Source organism: Petromyzon marinus, chromosome 23 (assembly GCF_048934315.1).
Source record: "Petromyzon marinus isolate PM22_M1 ecotype Great Lakes invasive population chromosome 23, UKy_Petmar_22M1.pri1.0, whole genome shotgun sequence".
Taxonomy (NCBI): domain Eukaryota; kingdom Metazoa; phylum Chordata; class Hyperoartia; order Petromyzontiformes; family Petromyzontidae; genus Petromyzon; species Petromyzon marinus.
In genome coordinates, this window is record NC_133689.1 from 22,524,332 (window position 1) to 22,551,674 (window position 27,343).

The window sequence follows — 27,343 nt, forward strand, 5'->3', positions numbered from 1 at the left end:
TCGAGAGGAATCGAAAGATATGAGTGGTTAAGCTATGGGATATGAAATGGACGAGCGACCAATAAAACAACATGTATTATGGGGTTGAATGCTTTTTGCTATTCACAAAATAAAACAAAAGCAGTCATGCAAATATCTTATTTAACACAGCACAGCAAAATCAGTTGCACCATTCAATCCCGCTCGTCCAGACGGGGAGAAGTCAATCACATTTATTCAATGCGACGTTTCTTATGGGATTTATTGAGCGAAAATTTTTTTACCCCAAATCGAGAGGATTCTGGCATGTTTGTGGTTTTTTTGTGATAACTCTGGAAGGAAACGTCGCAGACCCATCAAGGTGGTACTCGTACTGCTCGCCTCATCGAGAGGAATCCAAAGATATGAGTGGTTAAGCTATGGGATATGAAATGGACGAGCGACCACTAAAACAACATGTATTATGGGGTTGAATGCTTTTTGCTATTCACAAACTAGAACAAAAGCAGTCATGCAAATATCTGATTTAACACAGCACAGCAAAATCAGTTGCACCATTCAATCCCGCTCGTCCAGACGGGGAGAATTCAATCACATTTATTTGATGCGACGTTTCTTTAATGGGATTTAATGAGCGACAACATTTTGACCCCAAACCGAGAGGATTCTGGGATGTTTGCGGTTTTTTGGTAACAATTCTGGAAGGAAACGTCGCAGACCCATCAAGGTGGTACTCGTACTGCTCGCCTCATCGAGTGGAATCCAAAGATATGAGTGGTTAAGCTATGGGATATGAAATGGACGAGCGACCAATAAAACAACATGTATTATGGGGTTGAATGCTTTTTGCTATTCACAAAATAAAACAAAAGCAGTCATGCAAATATCTTATTTAACACAGCACAGCAAAATCAGTGGCACCATTCAATCCCGCTCGTCCAGACGGGGAGAAGTCAATCACATTTATTCAATGCGACGTTTCTTATGGGATTTATTGAGCGAAAACATTTTGACCCCAAATCGAGAGGATTCTGGGATGTTTGTGGTTTTTTTGTAATAACTCTGGAAGGAAACGTCGCAGACCCATCAAGGTGGTACTCGTACTGCTCGCCTCATCGAGAGGAATGCAAAGATATGAGGGGTTAAGCTATTGGATATAAAATGGACGCTCGACCAATTAAACAACATGTATTATGGGGTTGAATGCTTTTTGCTATTCACAAAATAAAACAAAAGCAGTAAAGCAAATATCGTATTTAACACAGCACAGCAAAATCAGTTGCACCATTCAATTCCTCTCGTCCAGACGGGGAGAATTCAATCACATTTATTCTATGCGACGTTTCTTATGGGATTTATTGAGCGACAACATTTTGACCCCAAACCGAGAGGATTCTGGGATGTTTGTGGTTTTTTTTGTAATAACTCTGGAAGGAAACGTCGCAGACCCATCAAAGTGGTACTCCTACTGCTCGCCTCATCGAGAGGAATCGAAAGATATGAGTGGTTAAGCTATGGGATATGAAATGGACGAGCGACCAATAAAACAACATGTATTATGGGGTTGAATGCTTTTTGCTATTCACAAAATAAAACAAAAGCAGTCATGCAAATATCTTATTTAACACAGCACAGCAAAATCAGTTGCACCATTCAATCCCGCTCGTCCAGACGGGGAGAATTCAATCACATTTATTCGATGCGACGTTTCTTATGGGATTTATTGAGCGACAACATTTTGACCCCAAATCGAGAGGATTCTGGGATGTTTGTGGTTTTTTTGTAATAACTCTGGAAGGAAACGTCCCAGACCCATCAAGGTGGTACTCGTACTGCTCGCCTCATCGAGAGGAATGCAAAGATATGAGGGCTTAAGCTATGGGATATAAAATGGACGCTCGACCAATAAAACAACATGTATTATGGGGTTGAATGCTTTTTGCTATTCACAAAATAAAACAAAAGCAGTAAAGCAAATATCGTATTTAACACAGCACAGCAAAATCAGTTGCACCATTCAATCCCGCTCGTCCAGACGGGGAAAATTCAATCACATTTATTCGATGCGACGTTTCTTATGGGATTTAATGAGCGACAACATTTTGACCCCAAACCGAGAGGATTCTGGGATATTTGTGGTTTTTTTGTAATAACTCTGGAAGGTAACGTCGCAGACCAATCAAGGTGGTACTCCTGCTGCTCCCCTCATCGAGAGGAATCCAAAGATATGAGTGGTTAAGCTATGGGATATGAAATGGACGAGCGACCAATAAAACAACATGTATTATGGGGTTGAATGCTTTTTGCTATTCACAAAATAAAACAAAAGCAGTCATGCAAATATCTTATTTAACACAGCACAGCAAAATCAGTGGCACCATTCAATCCCGCTCGTCCAGACGGGGAGAAGTCAATCACATTTATTCAATGCGACGTTTCTTATGGGATTTATTGAGCGAGAACATTTTGACCCCAAATCGAGAGGATTCTGGGATGTTTGTGGTTTTTTTGTAATAACTCTGGAAGGAAACGTCGCAGACCCATCAAGGTGGTACTCGTACTGCTCGCCTCATCGAGAGGAATGCAAAGATATGAGGGGTTAAGCTATGGGATATAAAATGGACGCTCGACCAATAAAACAACATGTATTATGGGGTTGAATGCTTTTTGCTATTCACAAAATAAAACAAAAGCAGTAAAGCAAATATCGTATTTAACACAGCACAGCAAAATCAGTTGCACCATTCAATCCCGCTCGTCCAGACGGGGAGAATTCAATCACATTTATTCGATGCGACGTTTCTTATGGGATTTAATGAGCGACAACATTTTGACCCCAAACCGAGAGGATTCTGGGATATTTGTGGTTTTTTTGTAATAACTCTGGAAGGTAACGTCGCAGACCAATCAAGGTGGTACTCCTGCTGCTCCCCTCATCGAGAGGAATCCAAAGATATGAGTGGTTAAGCTATGGGATATGAAATGGACGAGCGACCAATAAAACAACATGTATTATGGGGTTGAATGCTTTTTGCTATTCACAAAATAAAACAAAAGCAGTCATGCAATAATCTTATTTAACACAGCACAGCAAAATCAGTTGCACCATTCAATCCCGCTCGTCCAGACGGGGAGAATTCAATCACATTTATTCGATGCGACGTTTCTTATGGGATTTAATGAGCGACAACATTTTGACCCCAAACCGAGAGGATTCTGGGATGTTTGTGGTTTTTTTGTAATAACTCTGGAAGGTAACGTCGCAGACCAATCAAGGTGGTACTCGTGCTGCTCCGCTCATCGAGAGGAATCCAAAGATATGAGTGGTTAAGCTATGGGATATGAAATGGACGAGCGACCAATAAAACAACATGTATTATGGGGTTGAATGCTTTTTGCAATTCACAAAATAAAAAAAAAGCAGTCATGCAAATATCTTATTTAACACAGCACAGCAAAATCAGTGGCACCATTCAATCCCGCTCGTCCAGACGGGGAGAAGTCAATCACATTTATTCAATGCGACGCTTCTTATGGGATTTATTGAGCGAAAACATTTTGACCCCAAATCGAGAGGATTCTGGGATGTTTGTGGTTTTTTTGTAATAACTCTGGAAGGAAACGTCGCAGACCCATCAAGGTGGTACTCGTACTGCTCGCCTCATCGAGAGGAATGCAAAGATATGAGGGGTTAAGCTATTGGATATAAAATGGACGCTCGACCAATTAAACAACATGTATTATGGGGTTGAATGCTTTTTGCTATTCACAAAATAAAACAAAAGCAGTAAAGCAAATATCGTATTTAACACAGCACAGCAAAATCAGTTGCACCATTCAATTCCTCTCGTCCAGACGGGGAGAATTCAATCACATTTATTCTATGCGACGTTTCTTATGGGATTTATTGAGCGACAACATTTTGACCCCAAATCGAGAGGATTCTGGGATGTTTGTGGTTTTTTTGTGATAACTCTGGAAGGAAACGTCGCAGACCCATCAAGGTGGTACTCGTACTGCTCGCCTCATCGAGAGGAATCCAAAGATATGAGTGGTTAAGCTATGGGATATGAAATGGACGAGCGACCAATAAAACAACATGTATTATGGGGTTGAATGCTTTTTGCTATTCACAAAATAAAACAAAAGCAGTCATGCAAATATCTTATTTAACACAGCACAGCAAAATCAGTTGCACCATTCAATCCCGCTCGTCCAGCCGGGGAGAATTCAATCACATTTATTAGATGAGGCGTTTCTTATGGGATTTAATGAGCGACAACATTTTGACCCCAAACCGAGAGGATTCTGGGATGTTTGTGGTTTTTTTCGTAATAACTCTGGAAGGAAACGTCGCAGACCCATCAAAGTGGTACTCCTACTGCTCGCCTCATCGAGAGGAATCGAAAGATATGAGTGGTTAAGCTATGGGATATGAAATGGACGAGCGACCAATAAAACAACATGTATTATGGGGTTGAATGCTTTTTGCTATTCACAAAATAAAACAAAAGCAGTCATGCAAATATCTTATTTAACACAGCACAGCAAAATCAGTTGCACCATTCAATCCCGCTCGTCCAGACGGGGAGAAGTCAATCACATTTATTCAATGCGACGTTTCTTATGGGATTTATTGAGCGAAAACATTTTTACCCCAAATCGAGAGGATTCTGGCATGTTTGTGGTTTTTTTGTGATAACTCTGGAAGGAAACGTCGCAGACCCATCAAGGTGGTACTCGTACTGCTCGCCTCATCGAGAGGAATCCAAAGATATGAGTGGTTAAGCTATGGGATATGAAATGGACGAGCGACCACTAAAACAACATGTATTATGGGGTTGAATGCTTTTTGCTATTCACAAACTAGAACAAAAGCAGTCATGCAAATATCTGATTTAACACAGCACAGCAAAATCAGTTGCACCATTCAATCCCGCTCGTCCAGACGGGGAGAATTCAATCACATTTATTTGATGCGACGTTTCTTTAATGGGATTTAATGAGCGACAACATTTTGACCCCAAACCGAGAGGATTCTGGGATGTTTGCGGTTTTTTGGTAACAATTCTGGAAGGAAACGTCGCAGACCCATCAAGGTGGTACTCGTACTGCTCGCCTCATCGAGTGGAATCCAAAGATATGAGTGGTTAAGCTATGGGATATGAAATGGACGAGCGACCAATAAAACAACATGTATTATGGGGTTGAATGCTTTTTGCTATTCACAAAATAAAACAAAAGCAGTCATGCAAATATCTTATTTAACACAGCACAGCAAAATCAGTGGCACCATTCAATCCCGCTCGTCCAGACGGGGAGAAGTCAATCACATTTATTCAATGCGACGTTTCTTATGGGATTTATTGAGCGAAAACATTTTGACCCCAAATCGAGAGGATTCTGGGATGTTTGTGGTTTTTTTGTAATAACTCTGGAAGGAAACGTCGCAGACCCATCAAGGTGGTACTCGTACTGCTCGCCTCATCGAGAGGAATGCAAAGATATGAGGGGTTAAGCTATTGGATATAAAATGGACGCTCGACCAATTAAACAACATGTATTATGGGGTTGAATGCTTTTTGCTATTCACAAAATAAAACAAAAGCAGTAAAGCAAATATCGTATTTAACACAGCACAGCAAAATCAGTTGCACCATTCAATTCCTCTCGTCCAGACGGGGAGAATTCAATCACATTTATTCTATGCGACGTTTCTTATGGGATTTATTGAGCGACAACATTTTGACCCCAAACCGAGAGGATTCTGGGATGTTTGTGGTTTTTTTTGTAATAACTCTGGAAGGAAACGTCGCAGACCCATCAAAGTGGTACTCCTACTGCTCGCCTCATCGAGAGGAATCGAAAGATATGAGTGGTTAAGCTATGGGATATGAAATGGACGAGCGACCAATAAAACAACATGTATTATGGGGTTGAATGCTTTTTGCTATTCACAAAATAAAACAAAAGCAGTCATGCAAATATCTTATTTAACACAGCACAGCAAAATCAGTTGCACCATTCAATCCCGCTCGTCCAGACGGGGAGAATTCAATCACATTTATTCGATGCGACGTTTCTTATGGGATTTATTGAGCGACAACATTTTGACCCCAAATCGAGAGGATTCTGGGATGTTTGTGGTTTTTTTGTAATAACTCTGGAAGGAAACGTCCCAGACCCATCAAGGTGGTACTCGTACTGCTCGCCTCATCGAGAGGAATGCAAAGATATGAGGGCTTAAGCTATGGGATATAAAATGGACGCTCGACCAATAAAACAACATGTATTATGGGGTTGAATGCTTTTTGCTATTCACAAAATAAAACAAAAGCAGTAAAGCAAATATCGTATTTAACACAGCACAGCAAAATCAGTTGCACCATTCAATCCCGCTCGTCCAGACGGGGAGAATTCAATCACATTTATTCGATGCGACGTTTCTTATGGGATTTAATGAGCGACAACATTTTGACCCCAAACCGAGAGGATTCTGGGATATTTGTGGTTTTTTTGTAATAACTCTGGAAGGTAACGTCGCAGACCAATCAAGGTGGTACTCCTGCTGCTCCCCTCATCGAGAGGAATCCAAAGATATGAGTGGTTAAGCTATGGGATATGAAATGGACGAGCGACCAATAAAACAACATGTATTATGGGGTTGAATGCTTTTTGCTATTCACAAAATAAAACAAAAGCAGTCATGCAATAATCTTATTTAACACAGCACAGCAAAATCAGTTGCACCATTCAATCCCGCTCGTCCAGACGGGGAGAATTCAATCACATTTATTTGATGCGACGTTTCTTTAATGGGATTTAATGAGCGACAACATTTTGACCCCAAACCGAGAGGATTCTGGGATGTTTGCGGTTTTTTGGTAACAATTCTGGAAGGAAACGTCGCAGACCCATCAAGGTGGTACTCGTACTGCTCGCCTCATCGAGTGGAATCCAAAGATATGAGTGGTTAAGCTATGGGATATGAAATGGACGAGCGACCAATAAAACAACATGTATTATGGGGTTGAATGCTTTTTGCTATTCACAAAATAAAACAAAAGCAGTCATGCAAATATCTTATTTAACACAGCACAGCAAAATCAGTGGCACCATTCAATCCCGCTCGTCCAGACGGGGAGAAGTCAATCACATTTATTCAATGCGACGTTTCTTATGGGATTTATTGAGCGAAAACATTTTGACCCCAAATCGAGAGGATTCTGGGATGTTTGTGGTTTTTTTGTAATAACTCTGGAAGGAAACGTCGCAGACCCATCAAGGTGGTACTCGTACTGCTCGCCTCATCGAGAGGAATTCAAAGATATGAGGGGTTAAGCTATTGGATATAAAATGGACGCTCGACCAATTAAAGAACATGTATTATGGGGTTGAATGCTTTTTGCTATTCACAAAATAAAACAAAAGCAGTAAAGCAAATATCGTATTTAACACAGCACAGCAAAATCAGTTGCACCATTCAATTCCTCTCGTCCAGACGGGGAGAATTCAATCACATTTATTCTATGCGACGTTTCTTATGGGATTTATTGAGCGACAACATTTTGAACCCAAACCGAGAGGATTCTGGGATGTTTGTGGTTTTTTTTGTAATAACTCTGGAAGGAAACGTCGCAGACCCATAAAGGTGGTACTCGTACTGCTCGCCTCATCAAGAGGAATGCAAAGATATGAGGGGTTAAGCTATGGGATATAAAATGGACGCTCGACCAATAAAACAACATGTATTATGGGGTTGAATGCTTTTTGCTATTCACAAAATAAAACAAAAGCAGTAAAGCAAATATCGTATTTAACACAGCACAGCAAAATCAGTTGCACCATTCAATCCCGCTCGTCCAGACGGGGAGAATTCAATCACATTTATTCGATGCGACGTTTCTTATGGGATTTAATGAGCGACAACATTTTGACCCCAAACCGAGAGGATTCTGGGATATTTGTGGTTTTTTTGTAATAACTCTGGAAGGTAACGTCGCAGACCAATCAAGGTGGTACTCCTGCTGCTCCCCTCATCGAGAGGAATCCAAAGATATGAGTGGTTAAGCTATGGGATATGAAATGGACGAGCGACCAATCAAACAACATGTATTATGGGGTTGAATGCTTTTTGCTATTCACAAAATAAAACAAAAGCAGTCATGCAAATATCTTATTTAACACAGCACAGCAAAATCAGTGGCACCATTCAATCCCGCTCGTCCAGACGGGGAGAAGTCAATCACATTTATTCAATGCGACGTTTCTTATGGGATTTATTGAGCGAGAACATTTTGACCCCAAATCGAGAGGATTCTGGGATGTTTGTGGTTTTTTTGTAATAACTCTGGAAGGAAACGTCGCAGACCCATCAAGGTGGTACTCGTACTGCTTGCCTCATCGAGAGGAATGCAAAGATATGAGGGTTAAGCTATGGGATATAAAATGGACGCTCGACCAATAAAACAACATGTATTATGGGGTTGAATGCTTTTTGCTATTCACAAAATAAAACAAAAGCAGTAAAGCAAATATCGTATTTAACACAGCACAGCAAAATCAGTTGCACCATTCAATCCCGCTCGTCCAGACGGGGAGAATTCAATCACATTTATTCGATGCGACGTTTCTTATGGGATTTAATGAGCGACAACATTTTGACCCCAAACCGAGAGGATTCTGGGATATTTGTGGTTTTTTTGTAATAACTCTGGAAGGTAATGTCGCAGACCAATCAAGGTGGTACTCCTGCTGCTCCCCTCATCGAGAGGAATCCAAAGATATGAGTGGTTAAGCTATGGGATATGAAATGGACGAGCGACCAATAAAACAACATGTATTATGGGGTTGAATGCTTTTTGCTATTCACAAAATAAAACAAAAGCAGTCATGCAAATATCTTATTTAACACAGCACAGCAAAATCAGTGGCACCATTCAATCCCGCTCGTCCAGACGGGGAGAAATCAATCACATTTATTCAATGCGACGTTTCTTTTGGGATTTATTGAGCGAAAACATTTTGACCCCAAATCGAGAGGATTCTGGGATGTTTGTGGTTTTTTTGTAATAACTCTGGAAGGAAACGTCGCAGACCCATCAAGGTGGTACTCGTACTGCTCGCCTCATCGAGAGGAATGCAAAGATATGAGGGGTTAAGCTATTGGATATAAAATGGACGCTCGACCAATTAAACAACATGTATTATGGGGTTGAATGCTTTTTGCTATTCACAAAATAAAACAAAAGCAGTAAAGCAAATATCGTATTTAACACAGCACAGCAAAATCAGTTGCACCATTCAATTCCTCTCGTCCAGACGGGGAGAATTCAATCACATTTATTCTATGCGACGTTTCTTATGGGATTTATTGAGCGACAACATTTTGACCCCAAATCGAGAGGATTCTGGGATGTTTGTGGTTTTTTTGTGATAACTCTGGAAGGAAACGTCGCAGACCCATCAAGGTGGTACTCGTACTGCTCGCCTCATCGAGAGGAATCCAAAGATATGAGTGTTTAAGCTATGGGATATGAAATGGACGAGCGACCAATAAAACAACATGTATTATTGGGTTGAATGCTTTTTGCTATTCACAAAATAAAACAAAAGCAGTCATGCAAATATCTTATTTAACACAGCACAGCAAAATCAGTTGCACCATTCAATCCCGCTCGTCCAGACGGGGAGAATTCAATCACATTTATTAGATGAGGCGTTTCTTATGGGATTTAATGAGCGACAACATTTTGACCCCAAACCGAGAGGATTCTGGGATGTTTGTGGTTTTTTTCGTAATAACTCTGGAAGGAAACGTCCCAGACCCATCAAGGTGGTACTCGTACTGCTCGCCTCATCGAGAGGAATGCAAAGATATGAGGGGTTAAGTTATGGGATATGAAATGGACGCTCGACCAATAAAACAACATGTATTATGGGGTTGAATGCTTTTTGCTATTCACAAAATAAAAAAAAGCAGTAAAGCAAATATCGTATTTAACACAGCACAGCAAAATCAGTTGCACCATTCAATCCCGCTCGTCCAGACGGGGAGAAGTCAATCACATTTATTCAATGCGACGTTTCTTATGGGATTTATTGAGCGAAAACATTTTGACCCCAAATCGAGAGGATTCTGGGATGTTTGTGGTTTTTTTGTGATAACTCTGGAAGGAAACGTCGCAGACCCATCAAGGTGGTACTCGTACTGCTCGCCTCATCGAGAGGAATCCAAAGATTTGAGTGGTTACGCTATGGGATATGAAATGGACGAGCGACCAATAAAACAACATGTATTATGGGGTTGAATGCTTTTTGCTATTCACAAACTAGAACAAAAGCAGTCATGCAAATATCTGATTTAACACAGCACAGCAAAATCAGTTGCACCATTCAATCCCGCTCGTCCAGACGGGGAGAATTCAATCACATTTATTTGATGCGACGTTTCTTTAATGGGATTTAATGAGCGACAACATTTTGACCCCAAACCGAGAGGATTCTGGGATGTTTGCGGTTTTTTGGTAACAATTCTGGAAGGAAACGTCGCAGACCCATCAAGGTGGTACTCGTACTGCTCGCCTCATCGAGTGGAATCCAAAGATATGAGTGGTTAAGCTATGGGATATGAAATGGACGAGCGACCAATAAAACAACATGTATTATGGGGTTGAATGCTTTTTGCTATTCACAAAATAAAACAAAAGCAGTCATGCAAATATCTTATTTAACACAGCACAGCAAAATCAGTGGCACCATTCAATCCCGCTCGTCCAGACGGGGAGAAGTCAATCACATTTATTCAATGCGACGTTTCTTATGGGATTTATTGAGCGAAAACATTTTGACCCCAAATCGAGAGGATTCTGGGATGTTTGTGGTTTTTTTGTAATAACTCTGGAAGGAAACGTCGCAGACCCATCAAGGTGGTACTCGTACTGCTCGCCTCATCGAGAGGAATCCAAAGATATGAGTGGTTAAGCTATGGGATATGAAATGGACGAGCGACCAATAAAACAACATGTATTATGGGGTTGAATGCTTTTTGCTATTCACAAACTAGAACAAAAGCAGTCATGCAAATATCTGATTTAACACAGCACAGCAAAATCAGTTGCACCATTCAATCCCGCTCGTCCAGACGGGGAGAATTCAATCACATTTATTTGATGCGACGTTTCTTTAATGGGATTTAATGAGCGACAACATTTTGACCCCAAACCGAGAGGATTCTGGGATGTTTGCGGTTTTTTGGTAACAATTCTGGAAGGAAACGTCGCAGACCCATCAAGGTGGTACTCGTACTGCTCGCCTCATCGAGAGGAATGCAAAGATATGAGGGGTTAAGTTATGGGATATAAAATGGACGCTCGACCAATAAAACAACATGTATTATGGGGTTGAATGCTTTTTGCTATTCACAAAATAAAAAAAAGCAGTAAAGCAAATATCGTATTTAACACAGCACAGCAAAATCAGTTGCACCATTCAATCCCGCTCGTCCAGACGGGGAGAAGTCAATCACATTTATTCAATGCGACGTTTCTTATGGGATTTATTGAGCGAAAACATTTTGACCCCAAATCGAGATGATTCTGGGATGTTTGTGTTTTTTTTGTGATAACTCTGGAAGGAAACGTCGCAGACCCATCAAGGTGGTACTCGTACTGCTCGCCTCATCGAGAGGAATCCAAAGATATGAGTGGTTAAGCTATGGGATATGAAATGGACGAGCGACCAATAAAACAACATGTATTATGGGGTTGAATGCTTTTTGCTATTCACAAACTAGAACAAAAGCAGTCATGCAAATATCTGATTTAACACAGCACAGCAAAATCAGTTGCACCATTCAATCCCGCTCGTCCAGACGGGGAGAATTCAATCACATTTATTTGATGCGACGTTTCTTTAATGGGATTTAATGAGCGACAACATTTTGACCCCAAACCGAGAGGATTCTGGGATGTTTGCGGTTTTTTGGTAACAATTCTGGAAGGAAACGTCGCAGACCCATCAAGGTGGTACTCGTACTGCTCGCCTCATCGAGTGGAATCCAAAGATATGAGTGGTTAAGCTATGGGATATGAAATGGACGAGCGACCAATAAAACAACATGTATTATGGGGTTGAATGCTTTTTGCTATTCACAAAATAAAACAAAAGCAGTCATGCAAATATCTTATTTAACACAGCACAGCAAAATCAGTGGCACCATTCAATCCCGCTCGTCCAGACGGGGAGAAGTCAATCACATTTATTCAATGCGACGTTTCTTATGGGATTTATTGAGCGAAAACATTTTGACCCCAAATCGAGAGGATTCTGGGATGTTTGTGGTTTTTTTGTAATAACTCTGGAAGGAAACGTCGCAGACCCATCAAGGTGGTACTCGTACTGCTCGCCTCATCGAGAGGAATCCAAAGATATGAGTGGTTAAGCTATGGGATATGAAATGGACGAGCGACCAATAAAACAACATGTATTATGGGGTTGAATGCTTTTTGCTATTCACAAACTAGAACAAAAGCAGTCATGCAAATATCTGATTTAACACAGCACAGCAAAATCAGTTGCACCATTCAATCCCGCTCGTCCAGACGGGGAGAATTCAATCACATTTATTTGATGCGACGTTTCTTTAATGGGATTTAATGAGCGACAACATTTTGACCCCAAACCGAGAGGATTCTGGGATGTTTGCGGTTTTTTGGTAACAATTCTGGAAGGAAACGTCGCAGACCCATCAAGGTGGTACTCGTACTGCTCGCCTCATCGAGTGGAATCCAAAGATATGAGTGGTTAAGCTATGGGATATGAAATGGACGAGCGACCAATAAAACAACATGTATTATGGGGTTGAATGCTTTTTGCTATTCACAAAATAAAACAAAAGCAGTCATGCAAATATCTTATTTAACACAGCACAGCAAAATCAGTGGCACCATTCAATCCCGCTCGTCCAGACGGGGAGAAGTCAATCACATTTATTCAATGCGACGTTTCTTATGGGATTTATTGAGCGAAAACATTTTGACCCCAAATCGAGAGGATTCTGGGATGTTTGTGGTTTTTTTGTAATAACTCTGGAAGGAAACGTCGCAGACCCATCAAGGTGGTACTCGTACTGCTCGCCTCATCGAGAGGAATGCAAAGATATGAGGGGTTAAGCTATTGGATATAAAATGGACGCTCGACCAATTAAACAACATGTATTATGGGGTTGAATGCTTTTTGCTATTCACAAAATAAAACAAAAGCAGTAAAGCAAATATCGTATTTAACACAGCACAGCAAAATCAGTTGCACCATTCAATTCCTCTCGTCCAGACGGGGAGAATTCAATCACATTTATTCTATGCGACGTTTCTTATGGGATTTATTGAGCGACAACATTTTGACCCCAAACCGAGAGGATTCTGGGATGTTTGTGGGTTTTTTTGTAATAACTCTGGAAGAAAACGTCGCAGACCCATCAAAGTGGTACTCCTACTGCTCGCCTCATCGAGAGGAATCGAAAGATATGAGTGGTTAAGCTATGGGATATGAAATGGACGAGCGACCAATAAAACAACATGTATTATGGGGTTGAATGCTTTTTGCTATTCACAAAATAAAACAAAAGCAGTCATGCAAATATCTTATTTAACACAGCACAGCAAAATCAGTTGCACCATTCAATCCCGCTCGTCCAGACGGGGAGAATTCAATCACATTTATTCGATGCAACGTTTCTTATGGGATTTATTGAGCGACAACATTTTGACCCCAAATCGAGAGGATTCTGGGATGTTTGTGGTTTTTTTGTAATAACTCTGGAAGGAAACGTCCCAGACCCATCAAGGTGGTACTCGTACTGCTCGCCTCATAGAGAGGAATGCAAAGATATGAGGGGTTAAGCTATGGGATATAAAATGGACGCTCGACCAATAAAACAACATGTATTATGGGGTTGAATGCTTTTTGCTATTCACAAAATAAAACAAAAGCAGTAAAGCAAATATCGTATTTAACACAGCACAGCAAAATCAGTTGCACCATTCAATCCCGCTCGTCCAGAGGGGGAGAATTCAATCACATTTATTCGATGCGACGTTTCTTATGGGATTTAATGAGCGACAACATTTTGACCCCAAACCGAGAGGATTCTGGGATATTTGTGGATTTTTTGTAATAACTCTGGAAGGTAACGTCGCAGACCAATCAAGGTGGTACTCCTGCTGCTCCCCTCATCGAGAGGAATCCAAAGATATGAGTGGTTAAGCTATGGGATATGAAATGGACGAGCGACCAATAAAACAACATGTATTATGGGGTTGAATGCTTTTTGCTATTCACAAAATAAAACAAAAGCAGTCATGCAAATATCTTATTTAACACAGCACAGCAAAATCAGTGGCACCATTCAATCCCGCTCGTCCAGACGGGGAGAAGTCAATCACATTTATTCAATGCGACGTTTCTTATGGGATTTATTGAGCGACAACATTTTGACCCCAAACCGAGAGGATTCTGGGATGTTTGTGGGTTTTTTTGTAATAACTCTGGAAGAAAACGTCGCAGACCCATCAAAGTGGTACTCCTACTGCTCGCCTCATCGAGAGGAATCGAAAGATATGAGTGGTTAAGCTATGGGATATGAAATGGACGAGCGACCAATAAAACAACATGTATTATGGGGTTGAATGCTTTTTGCTATTCACAAAATAAAACAAAAGCAGTCATGCAAATATCTTATTTAACACAGCACAGCAAAATCAGTTGCACCATTCAATCCCGCTCGTCCAGACGGGGAGAATTCAATCACATTTATTCGATGCAACGTTTCTTATGGGATTTATTGAGCGACAACATTTTGACCCCAAATCGAGAGGATTCTGGGATGTTTGTGGTTTTTTTGTAATAACTCTGGAAGGAAACGTCCCAGACCCATCAAGGTGGTACTCGTACTGCTCGCCTCATAGAGAGGAATGCAAAGATATGAGGGGTTAAGCTATGGGATATAAAATGGACGCTCGACCAATAAAACAACATGTATTATGGGGTTGAATGCTTTTTGCTATTCACAAAATAAAACAAAAGCAGTAAAGCAAATATCGTATTTAACACAGCACAGCAAAATCAGTTGCACCATTCAATCCCGCTCGTCCAGACGGGGAGAATTCAATCACATTTATTCGATGCGACGTTTCTTATGGGATTTAATGAGCGACAACATTTTGACCCCAAACCGAGAGGATTCTGGGATATTTGTGGATTTTTTGTAATAACTCTGGAAGGTAACGTCGCAGACCAATCAAGGTGGTACTCCTGCTGCTCCCCTCATCGAGAGGAATCCAAAGATATGAGTGGTTAAGCTATGGGATATGAAATGGACGAGCGACCAATAAAACAACATGTATTATGGGGTTGAATGCTTTTTGCTATTCACAAAATAAAACAAAAGCAGTCATGCAAATATCTTATTTAACACAGCACAGCAAAATCAGTGGCACCATTCAATCCCGCTCGTCCAGACGGGGAGAAGTCAATCACATTTATTCAATGCGACGTTTCTTATGGGATTTATTGAGCGAAAACATTTTGACCCCAAATCGAGAGGATTCTGGGATGTTTGTGGTTTTTTTGTAATAACTCTGGAAGGAAACGTCGCAGACCCATCAAGGTGGTACTCGTACTGCTCGCCTCATCGAGAGGAATGCAAAGATATGAGGGGTTAAGCCATTGGATATAAAATGGACGCTCGACCAATTAAACAACATGTATTATTGGGTTGAATGCTTTTTGCTATTCACAAAATAAAACAAAAGCAGTAAAGCAAATATCGTATTTAACACAGCACAGCAAAATCAGTTGCACCATTCAATTCCTCTCGTCCAGACGGGGAGAATTCAATCACATTTGTTCTATGCGACGTTTCTTATGGGATTTATTGAGCGACAACATTTTGACCCCAAATCGAGAGGATTCTGGGATGTTTGTGGTTTTTTTGTGATAACTCTGGAAGGAAACGTCGCAGACCCATCAAGGTGGTACTCGTACTGCTCGCCTCATCGAGAGGAATCCAAAGATATGAGTGTTTAAGCTATGGGATATGAAATGGACGAGCGACCAATAAAACAACATGTATTATTGGGTTGAATGCTTTTTGCTATTCACAAAATAAAACAAAAGCAGTCATGCAAATATCTTATTTAACACAGCACAGCAAAATCAGTTGCACCATTCAATCCCGCTCGTCCAGACGGGGAGAATTCAATCACATTCATTAGATGAGGCGTTTCTTATGGGATTTAATGAGCGACAACATTTTGACCCCAAACCGAGAGGATTCTGGGATGTTTGTGGTTTTTTTCGTAATAACTCTGGAAGGAAACGTCGCAGACCCATCAAAGTGGTACTCCTACTGCTCGCCTCATCGAGAGGAATCGAAAGATATGAGTGGTTAAGCTATGGGATATGAAATGGACGAGCGACCAATAAAACAACATGTATTATGGGGTTGAATGCTTTTTGCTATTCACAAAATAAAACAAAAGCAGTCATGCAAATATCTTATTTAACACAGCACAGCAAAATCAGTTGCACCATTCAATCCCGCTCGTCCAGACGGGGAGAATTCAATCACATTTATTCGATGCGACGTTTCTTATGGGATTTATTGAGCGACAACATTTTGACCCCAAATCGAGAGGATTCTGGGATGTTTGTGGTTTTTTTGTAATAACTCTGGAAGGAAACGTCGCTGAACCATCAAGGTGGTACTCGTACTGCTCGCCTCATCGAGAGGAATCCAAAGATATGAGTGGTTAAGCTATGGGATATGAAATGGACGAGCGACCAATAAAACAACATGTATTATGGGGTTGAATGCTTTTTGCTATTCACAAAATAAAACAAAAGCAGTAAGGCAAATATCGTATTTAACACAGCACAGCAAAATCAGTTGCACCATTCAATCCCGCTCGTCCAGACGGGGAGAAGTCAATCACATTTATTTAATGCGACGTTTCTTATGGGATTTATTGAGCGAAAACATTTTGACCCCAAATCGAGAGGATTCTGGGATGTTTGTGTTTTTTTTGTGATAACTCTGGAAGGAAACGTCGCAGACCCATCAAGGTGGTACTCGTACTGCTCGCCTCATCGAGAGGAATCCAAAGATATGAGTGGTTAAGCTATGGGATATGAAATGGAAGAGCGACCAATAAAACAACATGTATTATGGGGTTGAATGCTTTTTGCTATTCACAAACTAGAACAAAAGCAGTCATGCAAATATCTGATTTAACACAGCACAGCAAAATCAGTTGCACCATTCAATCCCGCTCGTCCAGACGGGGAGAATTCAATCACATTTATTTGATGCGACGTTTCTTTAATGGGATTTAATGAGCGACAACATTTTGACCCCAAACCGAGAGGATTCTGGGATGTTTGCGGTTTTTTGGTAACAATTCTGGAAGGAAACGTAGCAGACCCATCAAGGTGGTACTCGTACTGCTCGCCTCATCGAGTGGCATCCAAAGATATGAGTGGTTAAGCTATGGGATATGAAATGGACGAGCGACCAATAAAACAACATGTATTATGGGGTTGAATGCTTTTTGCTATTCACAAAATAAAACAAAAGCAGTAAAGCAAATATCTTATTTAACACAGCACAGCAAAATCAGTTGCACCATTCAATCCCGCTCGTCCAGACGGGGAGAATTCAATCACATTTATTCGATGCGACGTTTCTTTAATGGGATTTAATGAGCGACAACATTTTGACCCCAAACCGAGAGGATTCTGGGATGTTTGCGGTTTTTTGGTAACAATTCTGGAAGGAAACGTAGCAGACCCATCAAGGTGGTACTCGTACTGCTCGCCTCATCGAGTGGAATCCAAAGATATGAGTGGTTAAGCTATGGGATATGAAATGGACGAGCGACCAATAAAACAACATGTATTATGGGGTTGAATGCTTTTTGCTATTCACAAAAGTAAACAAAAGCAGTCATGCAAATATCTGTTTTAACACAGCACAGCAAAATCAGTTACACCATTCAATCTCCCTCGTCCAGACGGGGAGAATTCAATCACATTTATTCGATGCGACGTTTCTTATGGGATTTAATGAGCGACAACATTTTGACCCCAAACCGAGAGGATTCTGGGATGTTTGTGTTTTTTTTGTAATAACTCTGGAAGGAAACCTCGCAGACCCATCAAGGTGGTACTCCTACTGCTCGCCTCATCGAGTGGCATCCAAAGATATGAGTGGTTAAGCTATGGGATATGAAATGGACGAGCGACCAATAAAACAACATGTATTATGGGGTTGAATGCTTTTTGCTATTCACAAAATAAAACAAAAGCAGTCATGCAAATATCTTATTTAACACAGCACAGCAAAATCAGTTGCACCATTCAATCCCGCTCGTCCAGACGGGGAGAATTCAATCACATTTATTCGATGCGACGTTTCTTATGGTATTTATTGAGCGACAACATTTTGACCCCAAATCGAGAGGATTCTGGGATGTTTGTGGGTTTTTTGTAATAACTCTGGAAGGAAACGTCGCTGAACCATCAAGGTGGTACTCGTACTGCTCGCTCATCGAGAGGAATCCAAAGATATGAGTGGTTAAGCTATGGGATATGAAATGGACGAGCGACCAATAAAACAACATGTATTATGGGGTTGAATGATTTTTGCTATTCACAAAATAAAACAAAAGCAGTAAAGCAAATATCTTATTTAACACAGCACAGCAAAATCAGTTGCACCATTCAATCCCGCTCGTCCAGACGGGGAGAATTCAATCACATTTATTCGATGCGACGTTTCTTTAATGGGATTTTATGAGCGACAACATTTTGACCCCAAACCGAGAGAATTCTGGGATGTTTGCGGTTTTTTGGTAACAATTCTGGAAGGAAACGTAGCAGACCCATCAAGGTGGTACTCCTACTGCTCGCCTCATCGAGTGGAATCCAAAGATATGAGTGGTTAAGCTATGGGATATGAAATGGACGAGCGACCAATAAAACAACATGTATTATGGGGTTGAATGCTTTTTGCTATTCACAAAATAAAACAAAAGCAGTCATGCAAATATCTTATTTAACACAGCACAGCAAAATCAGTTGCACCATTCAATCCCGCTCGTCCAGACGGGGAGAATTCAATCACATTTATTCGATGCGACGTTTCTTATGGGATTTATTGAGCGACAACATTTTGACCCCAAATCGAGAGGATTCTGGGATGTTTGTGGTTTTTTTGTAATAACTCTGGAAGGAAACGTCCCAGACCCATCAAGGTGGTACTCGTACTGCTCGCCTCATCGAGAGGAATGCAAAGATATGAGGGGTTAAGCTATGGGATATAAAATGGACGCTCGACCAATAAAACAACATGTATTATGGGGTTGAATGCTTTTTGCTATTCACAAAATAAAACAAAAGCAGTAAAGCAAATATCGTATTTAACACAGCACAGCAAAATCAGTTGCACCATTCAATCCCGCTCGTCCAGACGGGGAGAAGTCAATCACATTTATTCAATGGGACGTTTCTTATGGGATTTATTGAGCGAAAACATTTTGACCCCAAATCGAGAGGATTCTGGGATGTTTGTGGTTTTTTTGTGATAACTCTGGAAGGAAACGTCGCAGACCCATCAAGGTGGTACTCGTACTGCTCGCCTCATCGAGAGGAATCCAAAGATATGAGTGGTTAAGCTATGGGATATGAAATGGACGAGCGACCAATAAAACAACATGTATTATGGGGTTGAATGCTTTTTGCTATTCACAAAATAAAACAAAAGCAGTCATGCAAATATCTTATTTAACACAGCACAGCAAAATCAGTTGCACCATTCAATCCCGCTCGTCCAGACGGGGAGAATTCAATCACATTTATTCGATGCGACGTTTCTTATGGGATTTATTGAGCGACAACATTTTGACCCCAAATCGAGAGGATTCTGGGATGTTTGTGGGTTTTTTGTAATAACTCTGGAAGGAAACGTCGCTGAACCATCAAGGTGGTACTCGTACTGCTCGCCTCATCGAGAGGAATCCAAAGATATGAGTGGTTAAGCTATGGGATATGAAATGGACGAGCGACCAATAAAACAACATGTATTATGGGGTTGAATGATTTTTGCTATTCACAAAATAAAACAAAAGCAGTAAAGCAAATATCTTATTTAACACAGCACAGCAAAATCAGTTGCACCATTCAATCCCGCTCGTCCAGACGGGGAGAATTCAATCACATTTATTCGATGCGACGTTTCTTTAATGGGATTTAATGAGCGACAACATTTTGACCCCAAACCGAGAGGATTCTGGGATGTTTGCGGTTTTTTGGTAACAATTCTGGAAGGAAACGTAGCAGACCCATCAAGGTGGTACTCGTACTGCTCGCCTCATCGAGTGGAATCCAAAGATATGAGTGGTTAAGCTATAGGATATGAAATTGACGAGCGACCAATAAAACAACATGTATTATGGGGTTGAATGCTTTTTGCTATTCACAAAAGTAAACAAAAGCAGTCATGCAAATATCTGTTTTAACACAGCACAGCAAAATCAGTTACACCATTCAATCCCCCTCGTCCAGACGGGGAGAATTCAATCACATTTATTCGATGCGACGTTTCTTATGGGATTTAATGAGCGACAACATTTTGACCCCAAACCGAGAGGATTCTGGGATGTTTGTGTTTTTTTTGTAATAACTCTGGAAGGAAACCTCGCAGACCCATCAAGGTGGTACTCGTACTGCTCGCCTCATCGAGTGGCATCCAAAGATATGAGTGGTTAAGCTATGGGATATGAAATGGACGAGCGACCAATAAAACAACATGTATTATGGGGTTGAATGCTTTTTGCTATTCACAAAATAAAACAAAAGCAGTCATGCAAATATCTTATTTAACACAGCACAGCAAAATCAGTTGCACCATTCAATCCCGCTCGTCCAGACGGGGAGAATTCAATCACATTTATTCGATGCGACGTTTCTTATGGGATTTATTGAGCGACAACATTTTGACCCCAAATCGAGAGGATTCTGGGATGTTTGTGGGTTTTTTGTAATAACTCTGGAAGGAAACGTCGCTGAACCATCAAGGTGGTACTCGTACTGCTCGCCTCATCGAGAGGAATCCAAAGATATGAGTGGTTAAGCTATGGGATATGAAATGGACGAGCGACCAATAAAACAACATGTATTATGGGGTTGAATGATTTTTGCTATTCACAAAATAAAACAAAAGCAGTAAAGCAAATATCTTATTTAACACAGCACAGCAAAATCAGTTGCACCATTCAATCCCGCTCGTCCAGACGGGGAGAATTCAATCACATTTATTCGATGCGACGTTTCTTATGGGATTTATTGAGCGACAACATTTTGACCCCAAATCGAGAGGATTCTGGGATGTTTGTGGTTTTTTTGTAATAACTCTGGAAGGAAACGTCCCAGACCCATCAAGGTGGTACTCGTACTGCTCGCCTCATCGAGAGGAATCCAAAGATATGAGTGGTTAAGCTATGGGATATGAAATGGACGAGCGACCAATAAAACAACATGTATTATGGGGTTGAATGCTTTTTGCTATTCACAAAATAAAACAAAAGCAGTAAAGCAAATATCTTATTTAACACAGCACAGCAAAATCAGTTGCACCATTCAATCCCGCTCGTCCAGACGGGGAGAATTCAATCACATTTATTCGATGCGACGTTTCTTTAATGGGATTTAATGAGCGACAACATTTTGACCCCAAACCGAGAGGATTCTGGGATGTTTGCGGTTTTTTGGTAACAATTCTGGAAGGAAACGTAGCAGACCCATCAAGGTGGTACTCGTACTGCTCGCCTCATCGAGTGGAATCCAAAGATATGAGTGGTTAAGCTATGGGATATGAAATGGACGAGCGACCAATAAAACAACATGTATTATGGGGTTGAATGCTTTTTGCTATTCACAAAAGTAAACAAAAGCAGTCATGCAAATATCTGTTTTAACACAGCACAGCAAAATCAGTTACACCATTCAATCCCCCTCGTCCAGACGGGGAGAATTCAATCACATTTATTCAATGCGACGTTTCTTATGGGATTTAATGAGCGACAACATTTTGACCCCAAACCGAGAGGATTCTGGGATGTTTGTGTTTTTTTTGTAATAACTCTGGAAGGAAACCTCGCAGACCCATCAAGGTGGTACTCGTACTGCTCGCCTCATCGAGTGGCATCCAAAGATATGAGTGGTTAAGCTATGGGATATGAAATGGACGAGCGACCAATAAAACAACATGTATTATGGGGTTGAATGCTTTTTGCTATTCACAAAATAAAACAAAAGCAGTCATGCAAATATCTTATTTAACACAGCACAGCAAAATCAGTTGCACCATTCAATCCCGCTCGTCCAGACGGGGAGAATTCAATCACATTTATTCGATGCGACGTTTCTTATGGGATTTATTGAGCGACAACATTTTGACCCCAAATCGAGAGGATTCTGGGATGTTTGTGGGTTTTTTGTAATAACTCTGGAAGGAAACGTCGCTGAACCATCACGGTGGTACTCGTACTGCTCGCCTCATCGAGAGGAATCCAAAGATATGAGTGGTTAAGCTATGGGATATGAAATGGACGAGCGACCAATAAAACAACATGTATTATGGGGTTGAATGATTTTTGCTATTCACAAAATAAAACAAAAGCAGTAAAGCAAATATCTTATTTAACACAGCACAGCAAAATCAGTTGCACCATTCAATCCCGCTCGTCCAGACGGGGAGAATTCAATCACATTTATTCGATGCGACGTTTCTTTAATGGGATTTTATGAGCGACAACATTTTGACCCCAAACCGAGAGAATTCTGGGATGTTTGCGGTTTTTTGGTAACAATTCTGGAAGGAAACGTAGCAGACCCATCAAGGTGGTACTCCTACTGCTCGCCTCATCGAGTGGAATCCAAAGATATGAGTGGTTAAGCTATGGGATATGAAATGGACGAGCGACCAATAAAACAACATGTATTATGGGGTTGAATGCTTTTTGCTATTCACAAAATAAAACAAAAGCAGTCATGCAAATATCTTATTTAACACAGCACAGCAAAATCAGTTGCACCATTCAATCCCGCTCGTCCAGACGGGGAGAATTCAATCACATTTATTCGATGCGACGTTTCTTATGGGATTTATTGAGCGACAACATTTTGACCCCAAACCGAGAGGATTCTGGGATGTTTGCGGTTTTTTGGTAACAATTCTGGAAGGAAACGTAGCAGACCCATCAAGGTGGTACTCCTACTGCTCGCCTCATCGAGTGGAATCCAAAGATATGAGTGGTTAAGCTATGGGATATGAAATGGACGAGCGACCAATAAAACAACATGTATTATGGGGTTGAATGCTTTTTGCTATTCACAAAATAAAACAAAAGCAGTCATGCAAATATCTTATTTAACACAGCACAGCAAAATCAGTTGCACCATTCAATCCCGCTCGTCCAGACGGGGAGAATTCAATCACATTTATTCGATGCGACGTTTCTTATGGGATTTATTGAGCGACAACATTTTGACCCCAAATCGAGAGGATTCTGGGATGTTTGTGGTTTTTTTGTAATAACTCTGGAAGGAAACGTCCCAGTCCCATCAAGGTGGTACTCGTACTGCTCGCCTCATCGAGAGGAATCCAAAGATATGAGTGGTTAAGCTATGGGATATGAAATGGACGAGCGACCAATAAAACAACATGTATTATGGGGTTGAATGCTTTTTGCTATTCACAAAATAAAACAAAAGCAGTAAAGCAAATATCTTATTTAACACAGCACAGCAAAATCAGTTGCACCATTCAATCCCGCTCGTCCAGACGGGGAGAATTCAATCACATTTATTCGATGCGACGTTTCTTTAATGGGATTTAATGAGCGACAACATTTTGACCCCAAACCGAGAGGATTCTGGGATGTTTGCGGTTTTTTGGTAACAATTCTGGAAGGAAACGTAGCAGACCCATCAAGGTGGTACTCGTACTGCTCGCCTCATCGAGTGGAATCCAAAGATATGAGTGGTTAAGCTATGGGATATGAAATGGACGAGCGACCAATAAAACAACATGTATTATGGGGTTGAATGCTTTTTGCTATTCACAAAAGTAAACAAAAGCAGTCATGCAAATATCTGTTTTAACACAGCACAGCAAAATCAGTTACACCATTCAATCCCCCTCGTCCAGACGGGGAGAATTCAATCACATTTATTCAATGCGACGTTTCTTATGGGATTTAATGAGCGACAACATTTTGACCCCAAACCGAGAGGATTCTGGGATGTTTGTGTTTTTTTTGTAATAACTCTGGAAGGAAACCTCGCAGACCCATCAAGGTGGTACTCGTACTGCTCGACTCATCGAGTGGCATCCAAAGATATGAGTGGTTAAGCTATGGGATATGAAATGGACGAGCGACCAATAAAACAACATGTATTATGGGGTTGAATGCTTTTTGCTATTCACAAAATAAAACAAAAGCAGTCATGCAAATATCTTATTTAACACAGCACAGCAAAATCAGTTGCACCATTCAATCCCGCTCGTCCAGACGGGGAGAATTCAATCACATTTATTCGATGCGACGTTTCTTATGGGATTTATTGAGCGACAACATTTTGACCCCAAATCGAGAGGATTCTGGGATGTTTGTGGGTTTTTTGTAATAACTCTGGAAGGAAACGTCGCTGAACCATCACGGTGGTACTCGTACTGCTCGCCTCATCGAGAGGAATCCAAAGATATGAGTGGTTAAGCTATGGGATATGAAATGGACGAGCGACCAATAAAACAACATGTATTATGGGGTTGAATGATTTTTGCTATTCACAAAATAAAACAAAAGCAGTAAAGCAAATATCTTATTTAACACAGCACAGCAAAATCAGTTGCACCATTCAATCCCGCTCGTCCAGACGGGGAGAATTCAATCACATTTATTCGATGCGACGTTTCTTTAATGGGATTTTATGAGCGACAACATTTTGACCCCAAACCGAGAGAATTCTGGGATGTTTGCGGTTTTTTGGTAACAATTCTGGAAGGAAACGTAGCAGACCCATCAAGGTGGTACTCCTACTGCTCGCCTCATCGAGTGGAATCCAAAGATATGAGTGGTTAAGCTATGGGATATGAAATGGACGAGCGACCAATAAAACAACATGTATTATGGGGTTGAATGCTTTTTGCTATTCACAAAATAAAACAAAAGCAGTCATGCAAATATCTTATTTAACACAGCACAGCAAAATCAGTTGCACCATTCAATCCCGCTCGTCCAGACGGGGAGAATTCAATCACATTTATTCGATGCGACGTTTCTTATGGGATTTATTGAGCGACAACATTTTGACCCCAAATCGAGAGGATTCTGGGATGTTTGTGGTTTTTTTGTAATAACTCTGGAAGGAAACGTCCCAGACCCATCAAGGTGGTACTCGTACTGCTCGCCTCATCGAGAGGAATCCAAAGATATGAGTGGTTAAGCTATGGGATATGAAATGGACGAGCGACCAATAAAACAACATGTATTATGGGGTTGAATGATTTTTGCTATTCACAAAATAAAACAAAAGCAGTAAAGCAAATATCTTATTTAACACAGCACAGCAAAATCAGTTGCACCATTCAATCCCGCTCGTCCAGACGGGGAGAATTCAATCACATTTATTCGATGCGACGTTTCTTTAATGGGATTTAATGAGCGACAACATTTTGACCCCAAACCGAGAGGATTCTGGGATGTTTGCGGTTTTTTGGTAACAATTCTGGAAGGAAACGTAGCAGACCCATCAAGGTGGTACTCGTACTGCTCGCCTCATCGAGTGGAATCCAAAGATATGAGTGGTTAAGCTATGGGATATGAAATGGACGAGCGACCAATAAAACAACATGTATTATGGGGTTGAATGCTTTTTGCTATTCACAAAAGTAAACAAAAGCAGTCATGCAAATATCTGTTTTAACACAGCACAGCAAAATCAGTTACACCATTCAATCCCCCTCGTCCAGACGGGGAGAATTCAATCACATTTATTCGATGCGACGTTTCTTATGGGATTTAATGAGCGACAACATTTTGACCCCAAACCGAGAGGATTCTGGGATGTTTGTGTTTTTTTTGTAATAACTCTGGAAGGAAACCTCGCAGACCCATCAAGGTGGTACTCGTACTGCTCGCCTCATCGAGTGGCATCCAAAGATATGAGTGGTTAAGCTATGGGATATGAAATGGACGAGCGACCAATAAAACAACATGTATTATGGGGTTGAATGCTTTTTGCTATTCACAAAATAAAACAAAAGCAGTCATGCAAATATCTTATTTAACACAGCACAGCAAAATCAGTTGCACCATTCAATCCCGCTCGTCCAGCCGGGGAGAATTCAATCACATTTATTCGATGCGACGTTTCTTATGGGATTTATTGAGCGACAACATTTTGACCCCAAATCGAGAGGATTCTGGGATGTTTGTGGGTTTTTTGTAATAACTCTGGAAGGAAACGTCGCTGAACCATCAAGGTGGTACTCGTACTGCTCGCCTCATCGAGAGGAATCCAAAGATATGAGTGGTTAAGCTATGGGATATGAAATGGACGAGCGACCAATAAAACAACATGTATTATGGGGTTGAATGCTTTTTGCTATTCACAAAATAAAACAAAAGCAGTCATGCAAATATCTTATTTAACACAGCACAGCAAAATCAGTTGCACCATTCAATCCCGCTCGTCCAGCCGGGGAGAATTCAATCACATTTATTCGATGCGACGTTTCTTATGGGATTTATTGAGCGACAACATTTTGACCCCAAACCGAGAGAATTCTGGGATGTTTGCGGTTTTTTGGTAACAATTCTGGAAGGAAACGTAGCAGACCCATCAAGGTGGTACTCCTACTGCTCGCCTCATCGAGTGGAATCCAAAGATATGAGTGGTTAAGCTATGGGATATGAAATGGACGAGCGACCAATAAAACAACATGTATTATGGGGTTGAATGCTTTTTGCTATTCACAAAATAAAACAAAAGCAGTCATGCAAATATCTTATTTAACACAGCACAGCAAAATCAGTTGCACCATTCAATCCTGCTCGTCCAGATGCGGAGAATTCAATCACATTTATTCGATGCGACGTTTCTTATGGGATTTATTGAGCGACAACATTTTGACCCCAAATCGAGAGGAATCTGGGATGTTTGTGGTTTTTTTTGTAATAACTCTGGAAGTAAACGTCGCAGACCCATCAAGGTGGTACTCGTACTGCTCGCCTCATCGAGA